Raw genomic sequence first — 20087 nt, 5'->3', positions numbered from 1 at the left:
AACGATTTGCACACTCAAATTTCATAGGCAAATTTGAGCCCAAAAAAAACCTTGCACCGACAGACTCTTGCCCGCAAATAAAAGCCATGAAAAGTGTTGATGGGTTTCTTCTTCACAAAGTAAACGTTTCTCCTTGAATTTACTCTGGGTCATAAATAGTATTTGATGTTACATTTAATGACATCTCAATCTGTTTATTTTATGTGACTAATTTAGTTTAGTGGTCAAGTGAACTGACAAAAGGAATACAATGGTCAAGAAAACCTGTAATACCAAAATCCTGTAATCAAACCACTTCCTGTTTACTGCCTCATTTCAGATAAACTGGAACACCAGTCTGCCCAGACTGAACATTCAAGTCAACATTACAGTAATAACATTCTAGGAAGAAGAAACCCCCGTTATGATCCACCCCCAAATCTTAAGAAAAGAGATACAGACATTGAGACCTTACCTGGCCTGTGTTCTCTTCAGCCTGTGTGGTGAAAACCAAATCAATTCATTACTATCACATAGGAAAGGTATCTTGATTTCCAACTTTTAATATAAAATTGTTGAATGTAAAATCATTTTTGAATTTGTTTAATTTTGCATAACCTGTAGTGCTACTGTCATGGTGGATGTGAATAATGTGAATCTACGCAGCTATTCGCAGAGTATAAGTAGAACTGGCAGTGCATGCTCTGGTAAAGCAAGAGGACTGACTGTAGAGCAGCGAAGGCCACCACAGTTAATTGAGCATTCAGCTGCAAGTGAACTGTTTGTGTAGGTACATGTGACAGGACTTTTAATACATTGCATTCACACAGCTGTTTGAGCTTGAAAAAATAATAATAATAAAAAAATAAAAAGAATAGGGCAAACATTGCTAGCAACTATATAAAGTGATGCTTCCTTAATTTTTTTGCACTAAGCTAAGGTCAGACAAAGCATGTGGACTGAATACCATCCAAAGCACTGTGCCTTTCGCTATAGAGCAACTTAGTGAATGACTGAGCCTGATCAAGAATACATCAATGAGGCAGAGTAGCATAGTGACTGGAGAACAGGACTCAGAGGTTGCAGGTTCGATTCCTAGGTAGGGCACTACAATTGTATACCTGAATATCCTCTGTAAATAGCTAGCTAATTAAATACATTTTATATTTTTTAAAAGTTGAGTAAGTTGCTCTTGATAAAGTATCTGCTAATTTCCGAAAAGCAAATATATATTTAGAAATGTATCTATTTAGGAAGAAAAAAAAACTCAACACTGAAAATTCTCCTCTCAAAACCAGCTGTCGAGTAGGCAATACTACTGGATGGTGAAATGGCGTTTCTCCCATCATGGCGAAACAAGTGCACATCAAGGGCAGTTAAGAAGACGAATCAGCGGAACAAACTGTGTATCTGTTCTGCTCATAAGCTCACCACTCAGGCAATCAGGCAGGAATACCCAGTACAAAAATGTACACGCTAAAGCACTCAAACCGCATCTCCCAGAATGCACCAGGGAGACAGACTCCTCCAGCCCTGTCAACAGTCCCACACCAATGAACGGTAGGCGTGCTCCTCAGAACTTTTACCAGGAAGTGACAGTTTAGAGCACGGCTGCATTCCTCACTGCGAAGAACACACAAGCAAGAGAGGAGACAACATTACATTATTCATGAAGTGGTGCATCACGGGACGGGGGCTGTGTTCGGTCTATCCACCGTCGACCCAATTTTCAGGAGCGGAAGCTTGGAAATCTCACGTTCGACGGTCACAGTAGATTTGCACCGCCCGCAAAATGAGCACCTGGATTCATCCCCCCTTCCCGCAGAGCAGCTCGTGTCTCATGCTAATTTCTGGTTTAATTAAAAAGAAAATTGATTTCCAGGCTTCTCAGGAAGCTAATTAGTAGCACTCAGAGACTAAGGCATTTGGTAGCAGCGCAAGCATGAGACCGTATATGAGCAGAGTACCAAAATATGCTTTTAGAATGATTATTTTTATTGGGTCCAGAGTAATAGGGCGTTGGGCTAAGTGTGGCCCATAAGCGCTGTGGCATAGCTTCTTCAGGAGGAATATGACCCCAATCTTCCAAAGGACAGTCAGTCTACCTGCGCTGAGGTGTGGCACGTGCTCAGCTGCTTTTCAGGTCATGTGACTGAGCAGTCCGAGACATATGGATCACGCCGCGCGTCACTCTCCTCAAACCACAGGCGGGCGGTAAAGAGAGAACGAGGGGCACAGGTCCCCAACAGTCTCTAGGGACTGTTCAGTCGTGCCCACCAAATAATCCAAAACATCATTTGTGCAGTCATTTTTCATCTGAAACACAAACAGCTACAACTGTTTCCACATAACTCGTTGCCAGCTAATTTGATTGGCGTAGGCTTGCAACTTCTTCTCAGAGGAAAAGGTGATTACTGTTGCAGGGTCACAAGCGTCCTGTTGATTGCCCCCCCCCCCCCCCCCCCCAATTTATTAGTTCACTTGCTAACCTGACAGAATCATATTAACATATATAGATCAGATTCAACAACCTATCCAGCTGATGTTAGCCTGATAGCTAATGTAATGTCTACACTATAACTAGAGTAAGCTGGTAGGTAGCTTTCAGTAGCTTTGAGTAAACTGACAGTTGATATTGACTCTCACAGGTAATGTGTATTTAACTAGTCCTCCTTAAGTGAAGTTAGCACAGTGAAATACAGTGTGCTAAATTATAATTATGTTACTGTGATGGTCCTGACTCCAAAGGCGTGAAACCATGGCTACTTTCTGCAGTTTCTGAAGACTCTCACTTACTGATGATATTCACATACAACAGGGGTAGCTCCCCAGATACAGCCCCCAGAAAGTATATATGAAATTCCACTTGGGGGAAAATTGGACGGCAGTTAGGTCGCTTCTTACACAAGCTGTCACTTTTGAAGTTGAATGGTCAGTAACAAGCTCGCCTTTTGCCCTTTCACGTCAACAGCGTGACATCTGACTATGGGGTCGTGCAGGAATGAGACTGGGACGAACGAGCATTTGACAGGGACGACTGCAAAGACGCCGCCTTCTTCACTCCCCTCCCTCTCTCTCAGCGGCAGAATCAGGAAGCCTTAAATTATGACTGGTGGCAGCTCGCTTGAAACCAGGATTAAAGACCTAAGAGGGGTCATCCTAATTGGCACCAATGTTCTGATGAATCAGTGAGCCATTTATCATTTTGAAAAAAAATACTCCCAAGTTTGTAAATGGAAGCAGTTGAGGCCTACAGCTTAAGCATTAGCCCTGGAGCTGGGTCCTGACCTTGCCAGTGCTGATGAAGCGGAGTTAGCATGTTAGCATATTAGCACATGAACGCCCTGTAATGTGGAGTCACCCCTGGAGAAGAAGTAAGCGTATGATTAGTTCCTGGGACCCAACATCGTAACAGTGACTGTGGCTGGGACCCAACACCATAACAGTGACTGTGGCTGGGACCCAACACCATAACAGTGACTGTGGCTGGGACCCAACACCATAACAGTGACTGTGGCTGGGACCCAACACCATAACAGTGACTGTGGCTGGGACCCAACACCGTAACAGTGACTGTGGCTGGGACCCAACACTGTAACAGTGACTGTGGCTGGGACCCAACACCGTAACAGTGACTGTGGCTGGGACCCAACACTGTAACAGTGACTGTGGCTGGGACCCAACACTGTAACAGTGACTGGGACCCAACACCATAACAGTGACTGTGGCTGGGACCCAACACCGTAACAGTGACTGTGGCTGGGACCCAACACTGTAACAGTGACTGTGGCTGGGACCCAACACTGTAACAGTGACTGGGACCCAACACCATAACAGTGACTGTGGCTGGGACCCAACACCGTAACAGTGACTGTGGCTGGGACCCAACACGTAACAGTGACTGTGGTGGGACCCAACACTTAACAGTGACTGTGGCTGGGACCCAACACGTAACAGTGACTGTGGCTGGGACCCAACACCGTAACAGTGACTGTGGCTGGGACCCAACACTGTAACAGTGACTGTGGCTGGGACCCAACACTGTAACAGTGACTGTGGGAGACACCGAGCTGCGGGAGACAGTGTTTAATCGGCCTAGTGTCGGGATGGGAGGGGTGGGGGGGTTCAGTTAGTAGGGTAAAGATTCTGTGTATGTGCTTTTCCTGCAGTGCTCCCAGTGTGTGGGTGAGAAGAGGGGCACAGCTAGTCCAGAGGCACAGGTGGAAATAACACATTTGGGAGGGAAAAGGAAAATAATTGTAGAAGGGGGGGATACATCTGCAAACCTGGCAACATATTTTTCAAGGGAACTTGTAACTACAGCTTATCCTCTTGATTTACTGCCAATTCAATCCGTCTCATATTTTTGCTCATGCTAAAATATTTCATTTAAATAAATATTCTTTTCAGCAAAAACATGTTTGCTTCTCTCTCAGTGGGATCCTAGACTTCTTCCACCACGGAAGTAAAATTGAAAGAAAGAAAATAATGCTTTAGTAAAACACAGTTTTGTGTGTTTATTGTGTCTGTCAGCCTGACTATGACATAGCTAGCAAAGACAGCAGCATCTGCAGATAACGCAAAATAAAGATGCAATTACAAATAACGTAACACAGAAAAGCGAAGAAGGAGTCATGCAAAAAGGGTCACATGACTGCAGATCACAGTTTTAACTGGATGAGGTAGTGTGATACAACAGATAACCTGAAATCACTAACACTGACAGTTTGGGTCCCAGCTAATCACTTTAGAGGTCTAAAATAGCGCACACGCTTCTCCTACATTGTACCGTAGTGTGAAATTAATCAGGCATCATACGCAGCAACTGTCATTTTATCGTTGTAGCTAAATTACTACCGCTATCATTCTAAATGTCCATTTTTGCAACACACATAATTTAAATGTAATCATGTAACAAAATCATGCAATAAATGGTCCATATTTTTGATAACATTCCGACTGAAGCTTTGATGTGCTTTGTTCTCCAAAGATTCTGTTTAATTGTTTAGCATAATTTCATATACTGGGACTTATTCAGCATCTCTGCAGCGGTAGCACAAAAGCATGCTTGGAATTAATATCTGTGGAACTGCAATGTGTTTGTTTTGCTTTGCCTTTGCAAAATCTGGCTGTAAAAGCCACTCACTCTCCTCTTAAAAACACATTAAAAAAATGGAACTCCATTTTTTTTCTTCCCTTCGCCAGTGACTCCAGCCAAGCTCCACTGCAGTCCCTGTAATGTGGGGTGTCTGGCGGGGAATATAACTTTGCTGTTCTGATCCGATGGGTACTCCAGTGCGCTGTAATGAGAGATCTCGCTTTACGGCGGGGAAATGCAGAGGATGATGAGGTCGAACGGACACTACCAGCTACTTACTTCAAAGGACTCTCTCAGAACACAGAAGTCTCCCAAAAACCCCTTTTTTTGATGGAGATGGCATTTTTGTACAGGTGCAAACTGCCAGGAAGGATTGATGAGATCCGGGAAACCTGAGCATTAAGGACAAAGTTGAAATGCCCCTGAAAAAAAAGGATAAAATATCTACATGGCTGTGAACTTAAATATCCCTCTGTAGACACTAAAATTGCAACTAACGTCGATGACTAGAGTTGATTTTTAAAGTCAGTAAATGCAAGTTTCACAATGACAATTTTTCCCAGAACTCTGCATCGTAGATAAACATCATTTTGTCATAAGCATGTTATTTCCCTGCTATAACAGTTTCTTGAAAACAGTATAGCCTTTTAAAAATGTAAACCATTACATAGTACATGCTGACATAATTACATATTCCATACATGGAATTATGTGCACAATACTGTCTTATTTCACTTGTAATGACAAATTGTTACATTGGCATTATATATCAATTTCATCCCATGTGTCATAGATGTGTCAGAGGGCAATCTCTTAGCATGCTACACAGTCAATGTCGGTCGGCTTTGCAAGGGTCCACAACTCACCATCTGCCATACGGCAGAGCCTTACTCTCAGGACATTGGTCCAGCTACACCACAATGCTTCTACTTCCTCTTCTGTTACTTCTGTTACTGGCATCTCTGACCAACCTTCAGAATTAAGCATGCACAAGGTGCTGAAAAACTGCTCATTAATAACAAAACCTATTGCAAGTAAGTATGCATGAATGACAATATTGCATCATAACATGTATAATACGAGGTTGAGCAAGTTAGTATGGCACAGTAGGGGTTTTGCTCTTAAGGGATAATTGTAGCACACCTTATGTACGCTTAAGCAATTAGCATTCCATGTTTTTTTTTTGCACTCTTTCCAACTGGATGATATTGCCTGCATATACACTGCGTCCCTGTAGCTCGTATTGTTGCTCCTAAAACACATGCAGTCATGGCTGTGGACGAGAGTCCCGGCCAGAGGAAGAGGGAGGGTCAGTGGACTTGCGGGGGAATATCGCCGGGTACCTCGGCAGCACCGTGGAAACCGTGGAGACCGTGGAAACCGTGGAAACCGTGGAGACCGTGGAAACCGGCGCTTTGGCACAGACCCGCAAGCTTTTGCTTCGGCGGAGGCTAAATCGGAACCGAGGGCCGAGTTTGCCGGCATGGCGCCCCCCCCGCGCCCTAATTAACGGCGCTCCGCGGGAGGGGGCGCATGCCGAACCCCGCCGGCGACAGACGACAGGGCAGTCAGAACCGGCGCCTCACTGTTCCCCAACGGCGCTGCGTTGCTTCTCGCGGCTAAACGCGGTTAAAACGGCCCAGTCTAGCGTCACTGCCAAAGTGCTGAAAACGGAAGTGCGCATTTCCTCAAATCTAAACGGGTTTTGGTTGTCGCTTCTATCCATACGCCATAAATAGCCTTTAAAAAACTCATTCTGCATTTTTATAGGTGCAAAGAAAAAAAAAACGGTTAGCTACCAAAGTCCAGAAGGGCCATTTTCTTTCTTATTAATGTACAGAGCGTTTATATGCTCTCTCTTCAGCGCAAACCCCCAGTGCAAGTTCAAGAACATCTAATGGCATTTAAAATTAATTCAGCTTTAGGTCTGAATAATTTTTTTTGTAGACTATTGCCTATTCTCACTTATTCTCTTATTCTCACAATATGAGTATGAATTATAGTATATATTTATATTCTTATATGATATTATGTATGTATTACATAAAAATGTGTAACTTCTGAATAAAAGGTAAAAGGAAAATGTAGGAAACGTATTACTGAGAAGAGCTGTTTCTAATTTTGTCTCCGAGGCACGGACAGAAGCGTGCAGCGCTCCCGCGTTTCCAGTAAAGAGCCTGGGGCAGACCGAGCGCGCTTGCCAGCGCCCGCGGCGAGCCCTCCTCCCTCCCATACGTTTCACTTCACAAGCAATGAAACCGCCAGGCCGTCGCTATTAATAGCCCGCGATGTCGACGGCGGGAGAAAAAGCGCTGCTCGGGCAGGAAGGTAGTTTGTCGCTATTAAGAGTCTCGGGCCTGGCTAAAACACTGCCGGTGTCCATTACAGGACTATTGTTAGAAAGACACACTCTCGGGACAGATGTGTTAAAAAATAACACAAACGCATTTTTAACGCATCTCCCATGGTCTAGTTAAGGACAACACCTTTTGGGTTACTTTCGACACAGCATGTATTAAAAAGTCTCCCTTTGTAACGCATAAATTGTGTATTTGTAACACAAAAGCAGCAACACAAAAAGTGTGTTGGATATTGACACGTCCTTTTTGCTAAATCGGATGGTGCACAACTCTGCCAGGGTGACAACACTGAGAAACAGAAGAGCGACTGAAGCCGTTTCGTTACGATGATGAACCGGCTGCCATGAACAGCCCCATAAGACAGCGCCATCCTCCATTTTGTTCCGTTTCTCTTCGCCTGGGTTTATGTCAGGCACCATGTGCAGCAAATTCTTTATTCTCTGATTTCATCTGTGTCGTTTGTCATTTATCAGGACCGAATGGTCACAGTTCACAATTTTTTTGTTGTTGTTGAGAGGTACAAATGGGTGTTCTGTATACAGTGCATAACATATAATGCACAAGAAGACCCATCCATCAGTGCACTACCAGTACAAATCTTATTCAGAATGTAGCCCATTATGCATGTGATGGAATGTGCATGTTCTTGGTCACCTTCTCTTTTCTACACTAGGTAAATGTTGTCACGACACACCAATATATACAATAGATATTGATGCATAATTACAATATATGCCTGGATTTAAAAGAAATGTGTCTTAAATTTTTTCTTCACAGAACAAATCTCCAACAATCCAAAAATGAATGAAGTAAAAAATCCATTTTGAAATAAATATTTTACAAGGTACAAAACAAATGTTGATTGAATCTAGGGATCTCAAATTCCAGTCCTGGAGAGCCGCAGTGTCTCTTGTTTTTTAATGGACTTCAGCACATAAATACTTAATTGAAGTCAGTGATTGGCTAGAGATCCACACACCTCATTTCCAAAGCCTACATCTCCTGAAATTGAAAATAAGCCACAAAAAGGTCGAACAAGACTGGAGTTAAACCAGCAGAAAATGGTGTCTTCCAGGACTGGAGTTAAACGTGCAAAAATTGGACTTTGAGATCCCTGCTCGGTATGCAATGATACTGAATTCTGCTGGCACAACCAAGTACTTAATATGTACATGTACCCTGGTTTCACGATCCTTTCCTGCATGCCAGCGTGAAATCTCTTTGAAACGTGCTTCATACTCTCAAGTCTTTTGGCAGCATGGGCGTGAAGCAGAGGAGGCTCTAATTAGGGAGAAAAGAGGAAGAGAGAAAGGCGAAGAGGGGGAGGGGGAGTTTCTGCACGGGGGATCTGTGGAGGAATAAAATAGACACATATATATTTTTTTTTTGTACAAATGCCCCAAACCTCTCTGCTGTTGCTCACAGCCCAAAGAGGGGAACCCATGGCTGGTGTTCGGCGACTCTAGATCTTGATCATGTCCAAAAAAAAAAGAATCTGGGGTTTGGTGTGCAATGGAAGTCTCCTCCAGCTGTGAATGCCTCTCTCTGCAGCCGGGACGCTGGGCGCCAGAGGAGAGGAGAGGAGCGCGGTGAGAAGTAGGTCACGCGCGTAGCTTCAGGACCCGGCGAAGGCGTATCGCCGTCCGTGTAATAGGTGCGTCCGAGGGCCCTTTGAAGTGCCGGGTGGTTATTTCGCCCTGCGAGGTGCCGTTGGGCCGCCAGTCAAACCCGGCCGTCGGAGTCTGCGGCTGCTGCCGCTTCAGGAGTCGCTGCTGGAAAACCGACGAGGGGAAAGCGGAAGATTCGCGAGGACGCGAACCTCCGGAGCCTTAACGAGGTCGCGTTCGATCCCTCCCGCGCGTCGGCGAAAGCGGCGCTCCCGATTAGCAGACGCCCTCGCCCCGGCCCCCTTCCCCCCGACGGAACTGGATGGACGGATGCGTCGCACCCAACTGCCGCTTGATTAAAAGGTTCCCGCTTGCTTTCATCCACCGAAGTGCAGAAAACGGGGCCAGTTCATAGCAGCTTGATTTGAAAAGGCGTAATAATACCCCGCCCCTCCATCCTGCATTGTGCCACGGATGATGCAATCGCTGGAGGCAGCGAATGGATCCAGTTTGTAGAACTGAACTTGTGAACAGTCAGGCGTGTGTCTTTACACATCCAGATGCAGGAGGGAGAAAAAAGCCCTTTGAAAAATCAGTCAGTATTTCTGTGTGATGACCTCTGTATCAGAATGTGCTCTCTCGTTAGGTCACTAATGTTTACCATTAACTAAGCCAGTGGTAACCAACTCTGTTCCTGGAGATCTACCATCCTGTAGGTTCGCATTTCAACCCTAATTTGGCACACCTGACTCTGATTAGCCTGATGCTGATTAGCAGCTCAAGGAGATCACTAGCTGCTGAATGAGATGTGTTTTGTTAGGTTTAGATTGAAAACCAACAGGATGGTAGATCTTTAGGAACTGGACTGGGAACCAATGGACAAGGCAATATGGGAAAAAAGCTTTGAAAAGAAGGACAGAAAATTGCAGCTTAAACAGCTTGCACTTCAAACCTTGCCATCAACATTGCAAAAATTCCCCTCCCCCCCACACTGTTAACAAGACTTCACAATGAATAGAAATGTCCAATTTAAATTTGTAAATGGTGTGAGTGACGCAAAATTAAAGGCATGAGCCAGCTTGTTTGTGGTCGCTAGGACGCTAAAGGTCAGTGTTATTGAAACTATTTTTGAGTCAGAGGCTAGAAATGTACAAATATATGCATTATGAAATCCATGCAAATATGATTTTGTAGCAGATGCGTTCTTGAGCACGTAGGCCTGGCAGAACGCGGATAATGTACACCGAGCGAGCGTAAATTGTTTCAAAATAACCCCCTTTGGGGTGATCAAGACCTCTCTGCTTTCCATGGGGGTCACACCACCCTGCCAGGGCTTGTTTTGAAATGACCGTCTCACTGTCCGTTATACCTTATCTCAGGTCATTACTGTACTCCCGTGGTTTTACGTTCCTCGTTTTTTAGGCCTCGCTATGGATGCCATTTTGTACGGTTGCGGATTTGTATTTCGGTTTGGCGGTTGGCGCAGTTAACCGGTGGCCGAGCCTCAGCGATGCTGCGTTAGTGCGGTTGCTCAGGCGACTCGGGTGAATACCCGTGTTCTCTCACGCTGCCAGCTGCTCTCAGGGAGCGAATGCAGTGTAAATGCCCTCTCAAAAAATGATGTGTTCATCATTGCAACACCCTTCTTTTGTTACGACTGTTGTGTTACTTTCAGCACACTTTGCTTCAAAGTCGCCACTTTAGTGTTACAAATACACAATTCATTTACAAAGGGAGACATTCAACACCGACTGTGTTGAAAGCAGACCTGAGTCAAAAGCATATTTGTTTTGAATTCAAATACTTTTCTATGATTTACTGATCTTGTCTGGTGTATTGTAACAAATTAAATACTTTCAAAAAGTGCAAACCCCGCCTTCTGGTCATATTGGCTGGTTCAGTTACACCAGGAAAGATCAATAGAGCACAGAAAAGTATTTGAATCCAAAACAAATATGTATTTGACCCAGGTCTGGTTGAAAGAAACACAAAATGTGTTGTGCTTAACTAGACATGGACATGCGTCAAAAATGACACGTTCTGTTTTAACTTCCGTTCTGAGAGTGTGGGAACAGCAACCTTGGTGGGAAATGGGTACTAGAAGTGATTGGGCAGGCGGATTGGGCTAATAGCAGGATGTGAGTAAAATGCGATGAGTTTCAGATATATTTTAAACATGCCCAACCCTTTACCTAAAAGGAAGTTGGATTTCCCCCCTGCAGGATCAGTTAACCTATAAAACTGAAGCATGATGGGAAATGGCACCTTCTGAAGAGGTGGAGCAATGTAATTCTTCGTAAGCTGGCCAGATTTTAGAAAATCGTGTTTTATCTTTGTTCTGCAATGCTTGTAATCATGGCCTGGTTGATTTGATGTGTGAATATACCACATGCATGATTCTGCTCTTACCTTTTAGTCTGATATAAGCACCATTTAAAGAAAATGGCTACTGGAAAACTTATTGCGCGTAATGAGGTGAATGGTTTTTACATGGAAGCACAGTTCAAAGTTAGAAACATATTAACCCATTAGCCCCTTAACACAGAAGAACTGAACAATGAACATTAGTCATGTTTTAAAAAAAAAAAAATAACACAAGAGTAATGGCATGGAGGAAAATGTCAACATTAATTAAGTAAATAAACAGCGAAATGTCACCATAAATAATTCAATGCAAAAAACTTTCCACATTTGATTATTTTTGTCCTCATTTAATTGTTTATTTCCATATTCATTTGATTATTCCTTCATTTAATTATTTCTGTTGGTATATGTGTGCACTGATAAATAATTCAATCTGCCAACAACACCCGTCAAAGCCAGTGGGCGGAGACTAATACCCGATTGGCTGAATGTCATAAGCCAGCCCTCAGAAACCCCTTCAGTCTGGATCAGTCCATTACCCAGATTCAGAGCCATTGATTAGAGACAACATTACTTTAGATTGCTGTCTTTACTTTTGACCACTGACATGGTAAACTGCCAAAGTGGAAGAAGGGCTGGTGAAACAGTGGGGACACTTACTCTGAAAAGCCATTGGCCCTCAAATTCACCTGTGTGCTGAGGTCTGCATTATTGTTTGGCTAAAAACAACCTAAAACAAAAAATAGAACCTTAAAAAACAGGTTAATCCTCCCCATCCATCCCCTGTGAACATCTTTGCTTATGTCTACAGTTCTGATCTAACGGATCACAGAGTGAATTAAATTGATAACTGAAGTTATTTACCTTCAGTGGTTTGCTAATATGAGTTCTGTCTCCTAAACATTAGAACTGCTGGATCACAGTCTTATTTTAAGTCTCTCAAACAAAAAAAAAACAAAAAAATTTTGCACTGTATATTACCTAATGTTTTTATTTTTCTTCTTTTTATCTGTTTGTGAAGTACTTTGTGCTGCATTGCTTGAAAGGCGCTATATAAATAAAGTTATTATCATTATTTCTGTTGTTTCCTTGGGCATGTACAGACAAGTGTGCAGTAAATCCACACTCCTGTCCAAGGCAGAAGGCCTTTTTGAACATCAGCATGCGTGTTTGCATTGCACTGGAAAATGCGTTCGCAAGCGCCGATATCAATGTCCAATATCAGAGATACAGTTAGCAGGTGCACAACACTATGCTGATTACCTGTTTAGAAAACACACTGAACTTTGACCTAGCAAGAAATTAAACAAACAAACAAACAAAAAAAAAAGCTTAAGGAGGTGTGGAAATGTTCAGAGTCTGAATTGGATCCCTAACGCTGAACATGAACACTTATCACAATTTTACTACCCACACCTATGTTACACTGAAAACTTAATACTCAAACCCATTTGCTGTTTGAAGCTCTGCATTCTCAGTGTCCCTCTTGCACACACTGGTGTGGGTTTATGTATGTACAACGTCTACGTACGATTGTGACCCTAATAAATATGATCTTATGCAAGTCGCCCTGGATTTGTTATAAAGGCCTAAATGTAAATGAGTACATTCACAATAAAAGTATATTTCTTGTATATGAAATGCGTGTCAGTGTGAAGTAAAAATAAAATGTAAAAAAAAAAAAAAAAAAGGTCGTATTCTTAAATCAGTGTGTGGACTTCATCAACAGAGGTATTGAGAATAATAACAGATAACGACACTGGCTGCACTCCCGACTGGCTCGTTTTAACATATCTGCTGATGCAACATTCATACCCTGCTGACACACCATACCACATCTCTATTAGGCTAACAAACTGCGGTGATAATGGAACAACTGGGCTTTTACGACCAAAATGGGAATGCGGTGTGGGTAAATTCATATGCACCAAGACTGCTAATCCCCGGCAACGTTTAGAGGCACGTACATGTGCTAATTTCACCAAGGCTAGGGCTGTGGTGTTCGACCGATCGTGATTTTAAAGCACGTCCCAAAGCACAGCGACGTGTTTTCTTTCTCCCACTCATTAGCCCCAGGTTCCCTCATGCCCTGAGGTGATTGGCTGCTGATATTATGACATGTGTAGTGGCAGCTCCTGCAGAGGGCTTGAGGGCTAGCTCTGGAATGCAGCCAATGAGCACATATTGGCAGAGTGAGCTGTACCCACAATGCAACTGGTGTATCTTATGCCTGTCCAGCAGCAGCATTCTGGCACCAGAAACTACAGACAACAAGCAGGAAGGAAAAATACAGGAGGAAAAAATTAATCCAATTATAAATACACTAGAAGTGCATAATATCATAGTAGCTTTCAAGACAAGCAATATGCTTGACATAGCACAGGAAGAAATACTACATGACACTTAAAGATAATCATACACATACAGAAACATACATACATATATACTGTACATACATAGATACATACATGTACAGTATAAGGTCAAAAGACAACATGATTAGCATTATATTTTACAAGGTTAAATAGACCTCTATTCGAGCTCAGTTTAAAAATACCAAGCATAGCATTTAGTCTTCGCCACAATTGCATCTGTTATTTACTTAGCGTGTCTGAGACAATCGATTAAATTAAACTGAGCAAAAACCTGTTTCCCTCGGACGGTAAATCCAAGCAGCAGCTCCAGAGGGTTTTTCTCCCTGCAGAGACTGCTACGAGTGCGGATCCAGGAAAGGACTCTTTCTAAAACGGGCCTGTTTTTGGTACGGGTCTCCAGTCCGTCAATACCAACTGACAAACTAAATGAGCACCACAATTACAATTAACCAGGAACATTTAAAGTAGTTTTATAATAGAAGTGTTTGTATTGCAAACAGCCTCACTAAATGGTAGCCTTGGCTGATCATGGAGGTATGGGCCGGTGTGCTTTATTAATTCCAAGTAGCCCACGACCTGGCTGACCCGCGTTCGAGAGTGCAGCCCCCGTCATGTGACTTCCCACCCGCACGGGATACGAGTTGATCTTTTCTGAGACTGCATGCGGTGAATACGGAAAGCTGTGCTGTGGGAAAGAAGCATTTTAATATACTGAGGCAGCTTGTGCAACAATCCTTCTCAATAAATTGGCCAACAAAGCTTGACAAGCCTCTGAATGTTTCACCTATAAGCCAACAGCCTTAGAAGCAAACACTTATTGAATGAAATATCACAATGGTTTGCAAAACCCAGAGAATGAACTAGAGATGGACAATACATCGGCAACTACACTTAGGGCTGGGTGATATTGGGCGACGATAATCTTCAAATGCAATAACGGTCGCACTCTTGCAATAATCGCCATGAAGTGGTGTATTTCTTTTCATCTTTTTTTTTCTTCAGTTATACCTGATGCGCTCTTCAACCCCCGAACTCCAGAGACCATGTGAAGTGCTTCTGGGGGAAAAACGTCACCACTGTTCCCCTGCTGAGAGTTGATAAGACAGCCTAATCAGGAGCAAGGTCATACAGATTCCATTTAACCACGTGAGGTTACCCTACTGTTACCATGCCGAGCGTTGATACGACAGCCAATCGGCAGCAAGGTCGTACAGCTTCCATTTAATCATGTGATGCGTTTCTTTTTACTCAAGCACAGGGAAGCTGCAAGGCCTTGCTGATGATTGGCAGTGGTGCCGTGTTCTCCCCAGAAACATTTCACTCAGCCTCTTAGGTTTGGATGTTTACTACTAAATATTCTACCATTAATGTGGCCACTATCCACAAAAGTTCCCCCAAAAAATGTACAGAAATGCATCGTTTAACCAGAAAAAATCATTTGTTTAGCAGATCGATGTACTCCATCTGCTATCTGAATTGCTCGTGATCTTTTAGCTAAACTAACATTAGTGTGCAAGCTGCTGCCTGCCCAGCTATATTAGCTACTGTTAGCATGCTAGTTAATATGAGTATGTGAGTTAAAGTCCAAATGTTATTTGCTGCCTTTATTTATAAAGCTTTCAAACATGGCAGCTGCCAAGAGGTTGGAAGGCACACACAGCAGGTTCCCTGAGCGCTCTTTTGGCTTCAGCTGAAGCTAGAGTGAGTTCTGAATAATAACCAAGCTTGGCAGCTCATGCCTAACACTTTTAATTTCATCATGCCTCCTGTTTTGACACAAAGGACCAGGGGCACAGGACAATGGAGAGAGAGTGAAAGGGGGAATTCAAAAAAGAATCTCTTTGCATAGCGCTTACATTAAAATAATAACTTTTGGCACACGATTTCAGAGTGCTTCCTCTGGACCTAACACAGGAAATCTGACCTGCAAATTGCACTAAATGCAATTGCCCCACCCACACCAGATCCTGGGTCATAAAATTATTTGAAATAATTTAACTCTTTATATACTGGTAAAACATGCATACACACACACACACACACGCACACACACATATATATATATATATATATATATACACTCACTGGCCACATAGGTACAATAGGTACACCTGTTCAACTGTAAACTGCACCTGTTAACGCAAATATCTAATCAGCCAATCACGTGGCAGCAACTCAATGCATTTAGGCATGTAGACATGGTCAAGACAATCTGCTGAAGTTCAAACCAAGCATCAGAATGGGGAAGAAAGGTGATTTAAGGGACTGTGAACGTAGCATGGTTGTTGGTGCCAGACGACTGGTTTGAGTATTTCAGAAACTGCTGATCTACTGGGATTTTCACGCACAACCATCTCTAGGATTTACAGAGAATGGCCCGAAAAAGAGAAAATATCCAGTGAGCGGCAGTTCTCTGGGCGAAAATGCCTTGTTGATGGCAGAGGTCAGAGGAGAATGGCCAGACTGGTTCGAGCTGATAGAAAGGCAACAGTAACTCAAATAACCACTCGTTACAACTGAGGTATGCAGAAGAGCATCTCTGAACGCACACCACATCAAACCTTGAAGCAGATGGGCTACAGCAGCAGAAGACCACACCGGGTACCACTCCTGTCACCTAATGAAGTGGCCGGTGAGTGTGTATATATATATATTTAAGCAATAACTCCTGAAGTGAGCAGTATAAAATGGTCACCAAGTATGGCAATATGAAATTAATAGACACACTCCAATTTAAATAGTTTTTATTAATAAATAATAATGTTCAAAATAAAATAGGCCCTCCTGGCTGCCTGCACATAGTGCAAGGCGGTTGCTATGCAAAGTACACACTAACTATCTATCGTAGTTTGTTAGGCTAACATTTTTTTTTCTCAGACGTGGAGTGATACTGAATTGTGCAAAGGAATTAGGCGTCATAGCCGTGGTATATGGTTAATATACCACGGCTATGAACCAATCAGATATATACATATATTACTGTATTTTCACATATATGTTCATAACCATTCTTCTATGCGATTACACTTTGGTTTGTAACTTTTATTGAAAACTCTCAGGAATTCTACAGGACTGTACTCAGCATCTATGAAGTTAACACTTCACAAATATTTATTTCCAGATTTATTCTACACAACGCTGCTCTGTACAGGAAATATTTCTAATGATTGTCAGACAGACAGACAGACAGACAGACAGAGAGACTGAGGTCCTGGATTAGAAACAGAAGCAGAGCAGTCACACATTGCGCAGTGATAAGTGGTTCCTGGCGAAGTGACCCATTTTTCAAAATGAGTTCCCACTCCATTCCCCAGAGTGTTCACTTCAGGCAGTAAGCCAATTCTTGCCCAAGTCTTTTCGTCAAGATAAAGACACGGCAGGCCCAGATTGCATCCATCAATCACTAACCATCACACTGTGTAGCTTCCCTACCTAACAGGGAGGTAATTAGCACCTCGAACCTGGAAAAAAACTGCCCCCATAACAGGAAAGAGCTTGCACGATTCTGGAGATGCGCTGTCAGAGAGGGAATTAGCCCTTAATAAATTATAAATGAGAATAATAATAATAATAATAATAATAATAATAATAATAATACATTTATTTTATATAGCACTTTTCACAGACTCAAAGATGCTTTACAACACAGGGAATACAAAAAAAAAAATATATATACAATAAAAACACATACAATGCAGAAAATGCAGTGGGACCAGTGGTGCAGTGGTGGGAGGAGGGGGTGTGATGGACAAAGGGGGAAGACAGACATCAAGGGAAGGCTAAGGAAAAGAGGTGGGTTTTAAGTCGAGATTTGAAGGAGGTGAGTGAGTCTGAGGTACGGATATCAGGGGGGAGTTTGGGGGCAAATGGTAGATGATATAAAAAACTTTCCTATATCTATCAAATCTGCAATTTGAAAAAAAAAAAAAAAAAAGTCAGTTGAAACCATTGTGGAGAGATTTACAGGAACGCTGACAGAGAGAAATGCGTACGGAAACGCTGACTGCGACCATCGATAACGTGTCCTTCTCGCGCGCTGGGAGACGGCTTTTCACCGACAGATCCGGGGGGAAAGGTCAAAGGTCAGTGGAGGATCCCCCCCGCTGGGCTTACGGACGACACCAGAACAGTGGATGGCAGAGGGAATGAACCGTGCGGCGTATGTCTCTATTCCCCTGTGATCGACTGCACACCTGCTCTTTCTCTCACAGCTCGTCAGTGAGGACTCAAAACTAATACCCTCTCTCCGCTGTTCTGGTAAGCCCTCCCCGGCTCCATCGAGAGAGGGAGAACAGGGACCTGGAGTCACAGGAACGGGCGGCTCGCATCTATAAATTACACACAGCAGCAGCTGTAGACACAGAGGAACTTTGCAGCGCTGTGGCAGGGCCATTCACGACCTATCCAGGCTTGTTTGCAGCTTATTTATGGATAATATTTTCACTGCTTCTAAAGAAAATACAGCAGAACAGCCGAGCGGGTGGCAGTGTAGCACAGTGGGTAAGGAACGGGGCTTGTAACCGAAAGGTCATGGTTCAATATCAGGGTAGGGCACTGCCATTGTACCCTTGAGCAAGGTACTTAACCAGCATTGTTTCAGTATGTATCCAGCTGTATAAATGGATACGTTGTGTAAGCTGCTCTGGATAAGAGCGTCTGCTAAATGCCTGTAATGTAGTGGTGCTGTGCGACATGTGGAAGATATGTGCAACCGAAAGGCACTTTTGCAAATAGCCACATTCAAAATTACAGCTTTAGGAAAAGCACCTTTTTATAATATGCAGCTCTCTAACTCTAGATTACTCTTACTGAAGTGCACTTACTCTGACTTTTTCTAATCATTCGGGTCCTTGGCATACACCCTGTAATGCAAGCTGAACCTTCTTTCAGACCAGTCATGTGAAGGTGTTTGACAGCTACAACAGCTGATACCACTGGCACCCTAGGCCTCTAGTTGTCCTAGTGCGGGTGAATCTCAGAAGAAGGACAGAGGACCACTGCAGGCTAGCCCAGGATAGCCTTTTCATTCCTTAAAATAATGACTCTTGCCAATGATCTTGCCCAGGATAAAATTTTTCCATACAATTAATTTATACATCTGAATGTTCTCACAGAAGCAATTCAGGTTAAGCACTTTGCTCAAGGCTACGGAAGCAGCGCCCCATCAGGGAATCAAAGCCGCCATCTTGGAATCACAGGCTCAGTTCCTGATCCATAACAGAATTGCAACGCCGCCGCCACTGAATCAACGGGCCCTCGCGCACTACGAGCCTCTCCGTAGCAAACGCTCTTGTGCATGCAAAGCCTGGAACCTTGCCTTCGATGACACACTTCCACAGGGGCGTAAAGGGTTTCGGGAAAAACAGCTGAGGACAGAACCAGCTGAGGACAGGCGGAGGCTGGCGACCGCTTCGGCCTCTGAGATTTGTCGCTTAGTGCGGGTGATTTCCCAGAAGCCCAGGGACGGGGAGAGGGACCCCAGAGGACAAAACCTTTTGCTCAGGATAGTCTTTTCTTTAACACTTAAGAAAGTAATAAGATCTCAATTGTATATCTTTTTGAGATCACTTCAATCTGAATTGTCTCTTAGGAGAAAAGATGAGATAATGAGAGGATGAATTTGAGACTTCAGTAAGACGAATGGATATTGAACTGAGATGCAGCTGTTTCTCATGAGGTCACTATGAAGTAGTCTAGAAGAAGAAGTCACTATTTGAGAAGAATCATGAGATCCTAGGAGTCATAACTGAGTTTTCTTTGAGCTCTTTCTCTGATCTCATGGTCCCATGTTCAGGAGAATTAAATTATAGACTTATTTAAGATCATTTAGAGATCTCTTGTTTTGATCAGAGTAAGACGTAAGTGAGATTATATGTGGTTTTTTCTCCTGAGTTGAAATTGAGAAGTAGGAGAAAAAGCCTTTGGTCTCACCTTAGTATTAAAAATAGCTCATTTTGTGTCTAGGAGAAATGAAAGAAACAATTATGAGATCTCTTCTTGGATTTTGCTTTCCTATGGGATGTTAGCTGAGAGCGGCCCACGGATAACCAAGGTGTCAGTTTTCTTTTATTTCCCGCCTGTGGACCGTCTCACAGGACTGAGCAACAGACTTCGAAGTGAGAAAAGCATTAGGAGGTACAGTGTTGCTTTTAATAAGGAACATCATCCAGGGAGACTGAAGCGCGGCTGGGGACCCTGTCGGACATTTCCTTTCGGCTCAGCAGGAGCCGGGCCTGCTCAGGCCGTTAATCTGGAGTCAGAATCGCAGGTCAGCAGAGATCTTCCTCCGGTTCCCTGCCCTTTA

The 20087-nt window shown here is 43.3% G+C and overlaps 1 long non-coding RNA gene across 2 annotated transcripts in view; it reads right to left on the bottom strand.

Annotated features, from left to right (window-relative positions):
• Nucleotides 1-20087, bottom strand: part of LOC135234933 (uncharacterized) — a 115820-nt gene that overhangs the window by 9862 nt on the left and 85871 nt on the right. The window lies entirely within an intron of this gene.

The sequence above is a fragment of the Anguilla rostrata genome, chromosome 11 (assembly GCF_018555375.3).
Source record: "Anguilla rostrata isolate EN2019 chromosome 11, ASM1855537v3, whole genome shotgun sequence".
In the NCBI taxonomy this organism is placed as follows: Eukaryota; Metazoa; Chordata; class Actinopteri; order Anguilliformes; family Anguillidae; genus Anguilla; species Anguilla rostrata.
This window is presented reverse-complemented; position numbering and strand designations above follow the sequence as displayed.